A 13,896-nucleotide genomic window follows, 5' to 3' on the forward strand; every position below is an offset into this window, starting at 1 on the left:
ATTTTTTTCATTAATAAAAACTATATGCTATCGCTTTGTCATTATGTGGTATTGTGTGTAGATAGATTTTATTTTATTTCATCCATTTTAGTATAAGGCTGTAACGTAACAAAATGTGGAAAAAAGTAAGGGGTCTGAAAACTTTCCGAATGCACTGTACCTATGCAGGCTAGCTTCTTTTCCTTTGCTAGCCAGCCAACTAAATCTATCACACAATCACATCAAGCAGCTGAAATGACAGAAAACAATCTACATTTTTGTTTGTTTTACCTTGGATTATATTGCCATTTCTTTGGATATATCCATTACAATGACCCTGATAAATGAATTTGCCTGGCTCAGAGAAGCTGTCAGTCTGGTCACATTCATACAGATCGCATGGTGGAGGTCCCCAAAAAAACGGCAACATTGATCCACTGGTCGGAGAGGTAGACAGCAAGGTTTAGACAAACCTCAACTGTTTCAAACCAAATGCTAGCCTCTGGGCATTGGGAAATATTGAATATTACAAAATGTTTCCACCCGGTTTCGAACCGGGGACCTTTCGCGTGTGAGGCGAACGTGATAACCACTACACTACAGAAACCGAATGATTGGAAAACTAAGGGTGTGACTGACTTTCGCGTGTGAGGCGAACGTGATAACCAATACACTACTGAAACTAAAGTCTGAATAGCAAATACTGAGAAGTGCGAAGGACCAATCTGTTAAAATGTGTTTCCGCCCGGTCTCGAACCGGGGACCTTTCGCGTGTGAGGCGAACGTGATAACCACTACACTACGGAAACCAAATGATTGGAAAACTAAGGGTGTGACTGACTTTGGCTGGGTGGGACATTTATCGCTCTCAGAAAATAATGAAATCAGAAATTACTTAGTCAATTAATTAAACAATAAGGCTTGAAAAGCCGGGAATTATTGTGTGCAGCGGCTCTTGGAAGAGGCTTGGTGGTTCAAAACTTCTTCCATTTAAGAGTGATGGAAGCCACTGTGTTCTTGGGTACCTTCAATGCTGCAGAAATGACCAATCATTTGAATTTACCACAGGTGGACTCCAATCAAGTTGAAGAAACATCTCAAGGATGATCAATGGAAACAGGATGGACCTGAGCTCAATTTCCAGCCTCATAGCAAAGGGTCTGAAAACTTACGTAAATAAGGTATTTTTAAAATATTTAATGGGTATTATGGCTCTTTCTGTGGAACTCAATTTGGGATATTATGTGAGGTAGACATGAGAAGCCGGGAATTATCGTGTGCAGCCGGAACTTGGAAGAGGCTTGGTGGTTCCAAACTTCTTCTATTTAAGAGTGATGGAAGCCACTGTGTTCTTGGGTACCTTCAATGCTGCAGAAATGACCAATCATTTGAATTTACCACAGGTGGACTCCAATCAAGTTGAAGAAACATCTCAAGGATGATCAATGGAAACAGGATGGACCTGAGCTCAATTTCCAGTCTCATAGCAAAGGGTCTGAAAATGTATGTAAATAAGGTATTTTTAAAATATTTTTTTCATTAATAAAAACTATATGCTATCGCTTTGTCATTATGTGGTATTGTGTGTAGATAGATTTTATTTTCTTTTATCCATTTTAGTATAAGGCTGTAACGTAACAAAATGTGGAAAAAAGTAAGGGGTCTGAAAACTTTCCGAATGCACTGTACCTATGCAGGCTAGCTTCTTTTCCTTTGCTAGCCAGCCAACTAAATCTATCACACAATCACATCAAGCAGCTGAAATGACAGAAAACGATCTACATTTTTGTTTGTTTTACCTTGGATTATATTGCCATTTCTTTGGATATATCCATTACAATGACCCTGATAAATGAATTTGCCTGGCTCAGAGAAGCTGTCAGTCTGGTCACATTCATACAGATCGCATGGTGGAGGTCCCCAAAAAAACGGCAACATTGATCCACTGGTCGGAGAGGTAGACAGCAAGGTTTAGACAAACCTCAACTGTTTCAAACCAAATGCTAGCCTCTGGGCATTGGGAAATATTGAATATTACAAAATGTTTCCACCCGGTTTCAAACCCGGGACCTTTCGCGTGTGAGGCGAACGTGATAACCACTACACTACGGAAACCGAATGATTGGAAAACTAAGGGTGTGACTGACTTTCGCGTGTGAGGCGAACGTGATAACCAATACACTACTGAAACTAAAGTCTGAATAGCAAATACTGAGAAGTGCGAAGGACCAATCTGTTAAAATGTGTTTCCGCCCGGTCTCGAACCGGGGACCTTTCGCGTGTGAGGCGAACGTGATAACCACTACACTACGGAAACCGAATGATTGGAAACTAAGGGTGTGACTGACTTTGGCTGGGTGGGACATTTATCGCTCTCAGAAAATAATGAAATCAGAAATTACTTAGTCAATTAATTAAACAATAAGGCTTGAAAAGCCGGGAATTATTGTGTGCAGCGGCTCTTGGAAGAGGCTTGGTGGTTCAAAACTTCTTCCATTTAAGAGTGATGGAAGCCACTGTGTTCTTGGGTACCTTCAATGCTGCAGAAATGACCAATCATTTGAATTTACCACAGGTGGACTCCAATCAAGTTGAAGAAACATCTCAAGGATGATCAATGGAAACAGGATGGACCTGAGCTCAATTTCCAGTCTCATAGCAAAGGGTCTGAAAATGTATGTAAATAAGGTATTTTTAAAATATTTTTTTCATTAATAAAAACTATATGCTATCGCTTTGTCATTATGTGGTATTGTGTGTAGATAGATTTTATTTTATTTTATCCATTTTAGTATAAGGCTGTAACGTAACAAAATGTGGAAAAAAGTAAGGGGTCTGAAAACTTTCCGAATGCACTGTACCTATGCAGGCTAGCTTCTTTTCCTTTGCTAGCCAGCCAACTAAATCTATCACACAATCACATCAAGCAGCTGAAATGACAGAAAACGATCTACATTTTTGTTTGTTTTACCTTGGATTATATTGCCATTTCTTTGGATATATCCATTACAATGACCCTGATAAATGAATTTGCCTGGCTCAGAGAAGCTGTCAGTCTGGTCACATTCATACAGATCGCATGGTGGAGGTCCCCAAAAAAACGGCAACATTGATCCACTGGTCGGAGAGGTAGACAGCAAGGTTTAGACAAACCTCAACTGTTTCAAACCAAATGCTAGCCTCTGGGCATTGGGAAATATTGAATATTACAAAATGTTTCCACCCGGTTTCGAACCGGGGACCTTTCGCGTGTGAGGCGAACGTGATAACCACTACACTATGGAAACCGAATGATTGGAAAACTAAGGGTGTGACTGACTTTCGCGTGTGAGGCGAACGTGATAACCAATACACTACTGAAACTAAAGTCTGAATAGCAAATACTGAGAAGTGCGAAGGACCAATCTGTTAAAATGTGTTTCCGCCCGGTCTCGAACCGGGGACCTTTCGCGTGTGAGGCGAACGTGATAACCACTACACTACGGAAACCGAATGATTGGACAACTAAGGGTGTGACTGACTTTGTCTGGGTGGGACATTTATCGCTCTCAGAAAATAATGAAATCAGAAATTACTTAGTCAATTAATTAAACAATAAGGCTTGAAAAGCCGGGAATTATTGTGTGCAGCGGCTCTTGGAAGAGGCTTGGTGGTTCAAAACTTCTTCCATTTAAGAGTGATGGAAGCCACTGTGTTCTTGGGTACCTTCAATGCTGCAGAAATGACCAATCATTTGAATTTACCACAGGTGGACTCCAATCAAGTTGAAGAAACATCTCAAGGATGATCAATGGAAACAGGATGGACCTGAGCTCAATTTCCAGCCTCATAGCAAAGGGTCTGAAAACGTACGTAAATAAGGTATTTTTAAAATATTTAATGGGTATTATGGCTCTTTCTGTGGAACTCAATTTGGGATATTATGTGAGGTAGACATGAGAAGCCGGGAATTATCGTGTGCAGCCGGAACTTGGAAGAGGCTTGGTGGTTCCAAACTTCTTCTATTTAAGAGTGATGGAAGCCACTGTGTTCTTGGGTACCTTCAATGCTGCAGAAATGACCAATCATTTGAATTTACCACAGGTGGACTCCAATCAAGTTGAAGAAACATCTCAAGGATGATCAATGGAAACAGGATGGACCTGAGCTCAATTTCCAGTCTCATAGCAAAGGGTCTGAAAATGTATGTAAATAAGGTATTTTTAAAATATTTTTTTCATTAATAAAAACTATATGCTATCGCTTTGTCATTATGTGGTATTGTGTGTAGATAGATTTTATTTTATTTTATCCATTTTAGTATAAGGCTGTAACGTAACAAAATGTGGAAAAAAGTAAGGGGTCTGAAAACTTTCCGAATGCACTGTACCTATGCAGGCTAGCTTCTTTTCCTTTGCTAGCCAGCCAACTAAATCTATCACACAATCACATCAAGCAGCTGAAATGACAGAAAACGATCTACATTTTTGTTTGTTTTACCTTGGATTATATTGCCATTTCTTTGGATATATCCATTACAATGACCCTGATAAATGAATTTGCCTGGCTCAGAGAAGCTGTCAGTCTGGTCACATTCATACAGATCGCATGGTGGAGGTCCCCAAAAAAACGGCAACATTGATCCACTGGTCGGAGAGGTAGACAGCAAGGTTTAGACAAACCTCAACTGTTTCAAACCAAATGCTAGCCTCTGGGCATTGGGAAATATTGAATATTACATAATGTTTCCACCCGGTTTCGAACCGGGGACCTTTCGCGTGTGAGGCGAACGTGATAACCACTACACTATGGAAACCGAATGATTGGAAAACTAAGGGTGTGACTGACTTTCGCGTGTGAGGCGAACGTGATAACCAATACACTACTGAAACTAAAGTCTGAATAGCAAATACTGAGAAGTGCGAAGGACCAATCTGTTAAAATGTGTTTCCGCCCGGTCTCGAACCGGGGACCTTTCGCGTGTGAGGCGAACGTGATAACCACTACACTACGGAAACCGAATGATTGGAAAACTAAGGGTGTGACTGACTTTGGCTGGGTGGGACATTTATCGCTCTCAGAAAATAATGAAATCAGAAATTACTTAGTCAATTAATTAAACAATAAGGCTTGAAAAGCCGGGAATTATTGTGTGCAGCGGCTCTTGGAAGAGGCTTGGTGGTTCAAAACTTCTTCCATTTAAGAGTGATGGAAGCCACTGTGTTCTTGGGTACCTTCAATGCTGCAGAAATGACCAATCATTTGAATTTACCACAGGTGGACTCCAATCAAGTTGAAGAAACATCTCAAGGATGATCAATGGAAACAGGATGGACCTGAGCTCAATTTCCAGCCTCATAGCAAAGGGTCTGAAAACTTACGTAAATAAGGTATTTTTAAAATATTTAATGGGTATTATGGCTCTTTCTGTGGAACTCAATTTGGGATATTATGTGAGGTAGACATGAGAAGCCGGGAATTATCGTGTGCAGCCGGAACTTGGAAGAGGCTTGGTGGTTCCAAACTTCTTCTATTTAAGAGTGATGGAAGCCACTGTGTTCTTGGGTACCTTCAATGCTGCAGAAATGACCAATCATTTGAATTTACCACAGGTGGACTCCAATCAAGTTGAAGAAACATCTCAAGGATGATCAATGGAAACAGGATGGACCTGAGCTCAATTTCCAGTCTCATAGCAAAGGGTCTGAAAATGTATGTAAATAAGGTATTTTTAAAATATTTTTTTCATTAATAAAAACTATATGCTATCGCTTTGTCATTATGTGGTATTGTGTGTAGATAGATTTTATTTTATTTCATCCATTTTAGTATAAGGCTGTAACGTAACAAAATGTGGAAAAAAGTAAGGGGTCTGAAAACTTTCCGAATGCACTGTACCTATGCAGGCTAGCTTCTTTTCCTTTGCTAGCCAGCCAACTAAATCTTTCACACAATCACATCAAGCAGCTGAAATGACAGAAAACAATCTACATTTTTGTTTGTTTTACCTTGGATTATATTGCCATTTCTTTGGATATATCCATTACAATGACCCTGATAAATGAATTTGCCTGGCTCAGAGAAGCTGTCAGTCTGGTCACATTCATACAGATCGCATGGTGGAGGTCCCCAAAAAAACGGCAACATTGATCCACTGGTCGGAGAGGTAGACAGCAAGGTTTAGACAAACCTCAACTGTTTCAAACCAAATGCTAGCCTCTGGGCATTGGGAAATATTGAATATTACAAAATGTTTCCACCCGGTTTCGAACCGGGGACCTTTCGCGTGTGAGGCGAACGTGATAACCACTACACTACAGAAACCGAATGATTGGAAAACTAAGGGTGTGACTGACTTTCGCGTGTGAGGCGAACGTGATAACCAATACACTACTGAAACTAAAGTCTGAATAGCAAATACTGAGAAGTGCGAAGGACCAATCTGTTAAAATGTGTTTCCGCCCGGTCTTGAACCGGGGACCTTTCGCGTGTGAGGCGAACTTGATAACCACTACACTACGGAAACCAAATGATTGGAAAACTAAGGGTGTGACTGACTTTGGCTGGGTGGGACATTTATCGCTCTCAGAAAATAATGAAATCAGAAATTACTTAGTCAATTAATTAAACAATAAGGCTTGAAAAGCCGGGAATTATTGTGTGCAGCGGCTCTTGGAAGAGGCTTGGTGGTTCAAAACTTCTTCCATTTAAGAGTGATGGAAGCCACTGTGTTCTTGGGTACCTTCAATGCTGCAGAAATGACCAATCATTTGAATTTACCACAGGTGGACTCCAATCAAGTTGAAGAAACATCTCAAGGATGATCAATGGAAACAGGATGGACCTGAGCTCAATTTCCAGCCTCATAGCAAAGGGTCTGAAAACTTACGTAAATAAGGTATTTTTAAAATATTTAATGGGTATTATGGCTCTTTCTGTGGAACTCAATTTGGGATATTATGTGAGGTAGACATGAGAAGCCGGGAATTATCGTGTGCAGCCGGAACTTGGAAGAGGCTTGGTGGTTCCAAACTTCTTCTATTTAAGAGTGATGGAAGCCACTGTGTTCTTGGGTACCTTCAATGCTGCAGAAATGACCAATCATTTGAATTTACCACAGGTGGACTCCAATCAAGTTGAAGAAACATCTCAAGGATGATCAATGGAAACAGGATGGACCTGAGCTCAATTTCCAGTCTCATAGCAAAGGGTCTGAAAATGTATGTAAATAAGGTATTTTTAAAATATTTTTTTCATTAATAAAAACTATATGCTATCGCTTTGTCATTATGTGGTATTGTGTGTAGATAGATTTTATTTTATTTCATCCATTTTAGTATAAGGCTGTAACGTAACAAAATGTGGAAAAAAGCAAGGGGTCTGAAAACTTTCCGAATGCACTGTACCTATGCAGGCTAGCTTCTTTTCCTTTGCTAGCCAGCCAACTAAATCTATCACACAATCACATCAAGCAGCTGAAATGACAGAAAACAATCTACATTTTTGTTTGTTTTACCTTGGATTATATTGCCATTTCTTTGGATATATCCATTACAATGACCCTGATAAATGAATTTGCCTGGCTCAGAGAAGCTGTCAGTCTGGTCACATTCATACAGATCGCATGGTGGAGGTCCCCAAAAAAACGGCAACATTGATCCACTGGTCGGAGAGGTAGACAGCAAGGTTTAGACAAACCTCAACTGTTTCAAACCAAATGCTAGCCTCTGGGCATTGGGAAATATTGAATATTACAAAATGTTTCCACCCGGTTTCGAACCGGGGACCTTTCGCGTGTGAGGCGAACGTGATAACCACTACACTACTGAAACCGAATGATTGGAAAACTAAGGGTGTGACTGACTTTCGCGTGTGAGGCGAACGTGATAACCAATACACTACTGAAACTAAAGTCTGAATAGCAAATACTGAGAAGTGCGAAGGACCAATCTGTTAAAATGTGTTTCCGCCCGGTCTCGAACCGGGGACCTTTCGCGTGTGAGGCGAACGTGATAACCACTACACTACGGAAACCGAATGATTGGAAAACTAAGGGTGTGACTGACTTTGGCTGGGTGGGACATTTATCGCTCTCAGAAAATAATGAAATCAGAAATTACTTAGTCAATTAATTAAACAATAAGGCTTGAAAAGCCGGGAATTATTGTGTGCAGCGGCTCTTGGAAGAGGCTTGGTGGTTCAAAACTTCTTCCATTTAAGAGTGATGGAAGCCACTGTGTTCTTGGGTACCTTCAATGCTGCAGAAATGACCAATCATTTGAATTTACCACAGGTGGACTCCAATCAAGTTGAAGAAACATCTCAAGGATGATCAATGGAAACAGGATGGACCTGAGCTCAATTTCCAGCCTCATAGCAAAGGGTCTGAAAACTTACGTAAATAAGGTATTTTTAAAATATTTAATGGCTCTTTCTGTGGTACTCAATTTGGGATATTATGTGAGGTAGACATGAGAAGCCGGGAATTATCGTGTGCAGCCGGAACTTGGAAGAGGCTTGGTGGTTCCAAACTTCTTCTATTTAAGAGTGATGGAAGCCACTGTGTTCTTGGGTACCTTCAATGCTGCAGAAATGACCAATCATTTGAATTTACCACAGGTGGACTCCAATCAAGTTGAAGAAACATCTCAAGGATGATCAATGGAAACAGGATGGACCTGAGCTCAATTTCCAGTCTCATAGCAAAGGGTCTGAAAATGTATGTAAATAAGGTATTTTTAAAATATTTTTTTCATTAATAAAAACTATATGCTATCGCTTTGTCATTATGTGGTATTGTGTGTAGATAGATTTTATTTTATTTCATCCATTTTAGTATAAGGCTGTAACGTAACAAAATGTGGAAAAAAGCAAGGGGTCTGAAAACTTTCCGAATGCACTGTACCTATGCAGGCTAGCTTCTTTTCCTTTGCTAGCCAGCCAACTAAATCTATCACACAATCACATCAAGCAGCTGAAATGACAGAAAACAATCTACATTTTTGTTTGTTTTACCTTGGATTATATTGCCATTTCTTTGGATATATCCATTACAATGACCCTGATAAATGAATTTGCCTGGCTCAGAGAAGCTGTCAGTCTGGTCACATTCATACAGATCGCATGGTGGAGGTCCCCAAAAAAACGGCAACATTGATCCACTGGTCGGAGAGGTAGACAGCAAGGTTTAGACAAACCTCAACTGTTTCAAACCAAATGCTAGCCTCTGGGCATTGGGAAATATTGAATATTACAAAATGTTTCCACCCGGTTTCGAACCGGGGACCTTTCGCGTGTGAGGCGAACGTGATAACCACTACACTACTGAAACCGAATGATTGGAAAACTAAGGGTGTGACTGACTTTCGCGTGTGAGGCGAACGTGATAACCAATACACTACTGAAACTAAAGTCTGAATAGCAAATACTGAGAAGTGCGAAGGACCAATCTGTTAAAATGTGTTTCCGCCCGGTCTCGAACCGGGGACCTTTCGCGTGTGAGGCGAACGTGATAACCACTACACTACGGAAACCGAATGATTGGAAAACTAAGGGTGTGACTGACTTTGGCTGGGTGGGACATTTATCGCTCTCAGAAAATAATGAAATCAGAAATTACTTAGTCAATTAATTAAACAATAAGGCTTGAAAAGCCGGGAATTATTGTGTGCAGCGGCTCTTGGAAGAGGCTTGGTGGTTCAAAACTTCTTCCATTTAAGAGTGATGGAAGCCACTGTGTTCTTGGGTACCTTCAATGCTGCAGAAATGACCAATCATTTGAATTTACCACAGGTGGACTCCAATCAAGTTGAAGAAACATCTCAAGGATGATCAATGGAAACAGGATGGACCTGAGCTCAATTTCCAGCCTCATAGCAAAGGGTCTGAAAACTTACGTAAATAAGGTATTTTTAAAATATTTAATGGCTCTTTCTGTGGTACTCAATTTGGGATATTATGTGAGGTAGACATGAGAAGCCGGGAATTATCGTGTGCAGCCGGAACTTGGAAGAGGCTTGGTGGTTCCAAACTTCTTCTATTTAAGAGTGATGGAAGCCACTGTGTTCTTGGGTACCTTCAATGCTGCAGAAATGACCAATCATTTGAATTTACCACAGGTGGACTCCAATCAAGTTGAAGAAACATCTCAAGGATGATCAATGGAAACAGGATGGACCTGAGCTCAATTTCCAGTCTCATAGCAAAGGGTCTGAAAATGTATGTAAATAAGGTATTTTTAAAATATTTTTTTCATTAATAAAAACTATATGCTATCGCTTTGTCATTATGTGGTATTGTGTGTAGATAGATTTTATTTTATTTCATCCATTTTAGTATAAGGCTGTAACGTAACAAAATGTGGAAAAAAGCAAGGGGTCTGAAAACTTTCCGAATGCACTGTACCTATGCAGGCTAGCTTCTTTTCCTTTGCTAGCCAGCCAACTAAATCTATCACACAATCACATCAAGCAGCTGAAATGACAGAAAACAATCTACATTTTTGTTTGTTTTACCTTGGATTATATTGCCATTTCTTTGGATATATCCATTACAATGACCCTGATAAATGAATTTGCCTGGCTCAGAGAAGCTGTCAGTCTGGTCACATTCATACAGATCGCATGGTGGAGGTCCCCAAAAAAACGGCAACATTGATCCACTGGTCGGAGAGGTAGACAGCAAGGTTTAGACAAACCTCAACTGTTTCAAACCAAATGCTAGCCTCTGGGCATTGGGAAATATTGAATATTACAAAATGTTTCCACCCGGTTTCGAACCGGGGACCTTTCGCGTGTGAGGCGAATGTGATAACCACTACACTACGGAAACCGAATGATTGGTAAACTAAGGGTGTGACTGACTTTCGCGTGTGAGGCGAACGTGATAACCAATACACTACTGAAACTAAAGTCTGAATAGCAAATACTGAGAAGTGCGAAGGACCAATCTGTTAAAATGTGTTTCCGCCCGGTCTCGAACCGGGGAGCTTTCGCGTGTTAGCCGAACGTGATAACCAGTACACTACGGAAACCCAATGAGTGGAGTACTAAGGGTGTGGCTGACTTTGGCTGGGTGGGACATTTATCGCTCTCAGAACCTAATGAAATCAGAAATTACTTAGTCAATTAATTAAACAATAAGGCTTGAGAAGCCGGGAATTATTGTGTGCAGCGGCTCTTGGAAGAGGCTTGGTGGTTCAAAACTTCTTCCATTTAAGAGTGATGGAAGCCACTGTGTTCTTGGGTACCTTCAATGCTGCAGAAATGACCAATCATTTGAATTTACCACAGGTGGACTCCAATCAAGTTGAAGAAACATCTCAAGGATGATCAATGGAAACAGGATGGACCTGAGCTCAATTTCCAGCCTCATAGCAAAGGGTCTGAAAACGTACGTAAATAAGGTATTTTTAAAATATTTAATGGGTATAATGGCTCTTTCTGTGGTACTCAATTTGGGATATTATGTGAGGTAGACATGAGAAGCCGGGAATTATCGTGTGCAGCCGGAACTTGGAAGAGGCTTGGTGGTTCCAAACTTCTTCTATTTAAGAGTGATGGAAGCCACTGTGTTCTTGGGTACCTTCAATGCTGCAGAAATGACCAATCATTTGAATTTACCACAGGTGGACTCCAATCAAGTTGAAGAAACATCTCAAGGATGATCAATGGAAACAGGATGGAACTGAGCTCAATTTCCAGCCTCATAGCAAAGGGTCTGAAAATGTATGTAAATAAGGTATTTTTAAAATATTTTTTTCATTAATAAAAACTATATGTTATCGCTTTGTCATTATGTGGTATTGTGTGTAGATAGATTTGATTTTATTTCATCCATTTTAGTATAAGGCTGTAACGAAACAAAATGTGGAAAAAAGTAAGGGGTCTGAAAACTTTCCCAATGCACTGTACCTATGCAGGCTAGCTTCTTTTCCTTTGCTAGCCAGCCAACTAAATCTATCACACAATCACATCAAGCAGCTGAAATGACAGAAAACGATCTACATTTTTGTTTGTTTTACCTTGGATTATATTGCCATTTCTTTGGATATATCCATTACAATGACCCTGATAAATGAATTTGCCTGGCTCAGAGAAGCTGTCAGTCTGGTCACATTCATACAGATCGCATGGTGGAGGTCCCCAAAAAAACGGCAACATTGATCCACAGGTCGGAGAGGTAGACAGCAAGGTTTAGACAAACCTCAACTGTTTCAAACCAAATGCTAGCCTCTGGGCATTGGGAAATATTGAATATTACAAAATGTTTCCACCCGGTTTCGAACCGGGGACCTTTCGCGTGTGAGGCGAACGTGATAACCACTACACTACGGAAACCGAATGATTGGAAAACTAAGGGTGTGACTGACTTTGGCTGGGTGGGACATTTATCGCTCTCAGAACCTAATGAAATCAGAAATTACTTAGTCAATTAATTAAACAATAAGGCTTGAGAAGCCGGGAATTATTGTGTGCAGCGGCTCTTGGAAGAGGCTTGGTGGTTCAAAACTTCTTCCATTTAAGAGTGATGGAAGCCACTGTGTTCTTGGGTACCTTCAATGCTGCAGAAATGACCAATCATTTGAATTTACCACAGGTGGACTCCAATCAAGTTGAAGAAACATCTCAAGGATGATCAATGGAAACAGGATGGACCTGAGCTCAATTTCCAGCCTCATAGCAAAGGGTCTGAAAACTTATGTAAATAAGGTATTTTTAAAATATTTAATGGGTATTATGGCTCTTTCTGTGGAACTCAATTTGGGATATTATGTGAGGTAGACATGAGAAGCCGGGAATTATCGTGTGCAGCCGGAACTTGGAAAAGGCTTGGTGGTTCCAAACTTCTTCTATTTAAGAGTGATCGAAGCCACTGTGTTCTTGGGTACCTTCAATGCTGCAGAAATGACCAATCATTTGAATTTACCACAGGTGGACTCCAATCAAGTTGAAGAAACATCTCAAGGATGATCAATGGAAACAGGATGGACCTGAGCTCAATTTCCAGTCTCATAGCAAAGGGTCTGAAAATGTATGTAAATAAGGTATTTTTAAAATATTTTTTTCATTAATAAAAACTATATGCTATCGCTTTGTCATTATGTGGTATTGTGTGTAGATAGATTTTATTTTATTTCATCCATTTTAGTATAAGGCTGTAACGTAACAAAATGTGGAAAAAAGTAAGGGGTCTGAAAACTTTCCGAATGCACTGTACCTATGCAGGCTAGCTTCTTTTCCTTTGCTAGCCAGCCAACTAAATCTATCACACAATCACATCAAGCAGCTGAAATGACAGAAAACGATCTACATTTTTGTTTGTTTTACCTTGGATTATATTGCCATTTATTTGGATATATCCATTACAATGACCCTGATAAATGAATTTGCCTGGCTCAGAGAAGCTGTCAGTCTGGTCACATTCATACAGATCGCATGGTGGAGGTCCCCAAAAAAACGGCAACATTGATCCACTGGTCGGAGAGGTAGACAGCAAGGTTTAGACAAACCTCAACTGTTTCAAACCAAATGCTAGCCTCTGGGCATTGGGAAATATTGAATATTACAAAATGTTTCCACCCGGTTTCGAACCGGGGACCTTTCGCGTGTGAGGCAAACGTGATAACCACTACACTACAGAAACCGAATGATTGGTAAACTAAGGGTGTGACTGACTTTCGCGTGTGAGGCGAACGTGATAACCAATACACTACTGAAACTAAAGTCTGAATAGCAAATACTGAGAAGTGCGAAGGACCAATCTGTTAAAATGTGTTTCCGCCCGGTCTCGAACCGGGGACCTTTCGCGTGTTAGCCGAACGTGATAACCAGTACACTACGGAAACCCAATGAGTGGAGTACTAAGGGTGTGGCTGACTTTGGCTGGGTGGGACATTTATCGCTCTCAGAACCTAATGAAATCAGAAATTACTTAGTC

General features: G+C 40.4%; 8 non-coding genes across 8 annotated transcripts; all 8 read right to left on the reverse strand.

The window, feature by feature from the left end:
* Positions 1 to 715: 715 nt before the first annotated feature.
* On the reverse strand, positions 716 to 788 carry trnav-cac (transfer RNA valine (anticodon CAC)). The gene has a single exon. It is a non-coding gene; the product is annotated as a tRNA-Val (tRNA).
* A 1,435-nt stretch (positions 789 to 2,223) lies between these two features.
* trnav-cac (transfer RNA valine (anticodon CAC)) lies at positions 2,224 to 2,296 on the reverse strand. Its single transcript has one exon. It is a non-coding gene; the product is annotated as a tRNA-Val (tRNA).
* An 897-nt stretch (positions 2,297 to 3,193) lies between these two features.
* On the reverse strand, positions 3,194 to 3,266 carry trnav-cac (transfer RNA valine (anticodon CAC)). Its single transcript has one exon. It is a non-coding gene; the product is annotated as a tRNA-Val (tRNA).
* A 129-nt stretch (positions 3,267 to 3,395) lies between these two features.
* On the reverse strand, positions 3,396 to 3,468 carry trnav-cac (transfer RNA valine (anticodon CAC)). The gene has a single exon. It is a non-coding gene; the product is annotated as a tRNA-Val (tRNA).
* Positions 3,469 to 4,701: 1,233 nt separating this feature from the next.
* Positions 4,702 to 4,774, reverse strand: trnav-cac (transfer RNA valine (anticodon CAC)). The gene has a single exon. It is a non-coding gene; the product is annotated as a tRNA-Val (tRNA).
* A 129-nt stretch (positions 4,775 to 4,903) lies between these two features.
* trnav-cac (transfer RNA valine (anticodon CAC)) lies at positions 4,904 to 4,976 on the reverse strand. The gene has a single exon. It is a non-coding gene; the product is annotated as a tRNA-Val (tRNA).
* Positions 4,977 to 7,919: 2,943 nt separating this feature from the next.
* trnav-cac (transfer RNA valine (anticodon CAC)) lies at positions 7,920 to 7,992 on the reverse strand. Its single transcript has one exon. It is a non-coding gene; the product is annotated as a tRNA-Val (tRNA).
* A 1,426-nt stretch (positions 7,993 to 9,418) lies between these two features.
* On the reverse strand, positions 9,419 to 9,491 carry trnav-cac (transfer RNA valine (anticodon CAC)). Its single transcript has one exon. It is a non-coding gene; the product is annotated as a tRNA-Val (tRNA).
* Positions 9,492 to 13,896: the final 4,405 nt, after the last annotated feature.

Source organism: Oncorhynchus mykiss, chromosome 8 (assembly GCF_057628025.1).
Source record: "Oncorhynchus mykiss isolate SJ-2025 chromosome 8, ASM5762802v1, whole genome shotgun sequence".
Classification (NCBI taxonomy): Eukaryota; Metazoa; Chordata; class Actinopteri; order Salmoniformes; family Salmonidae; genus Oncorhynchus; species Oncorhynchus mykiss.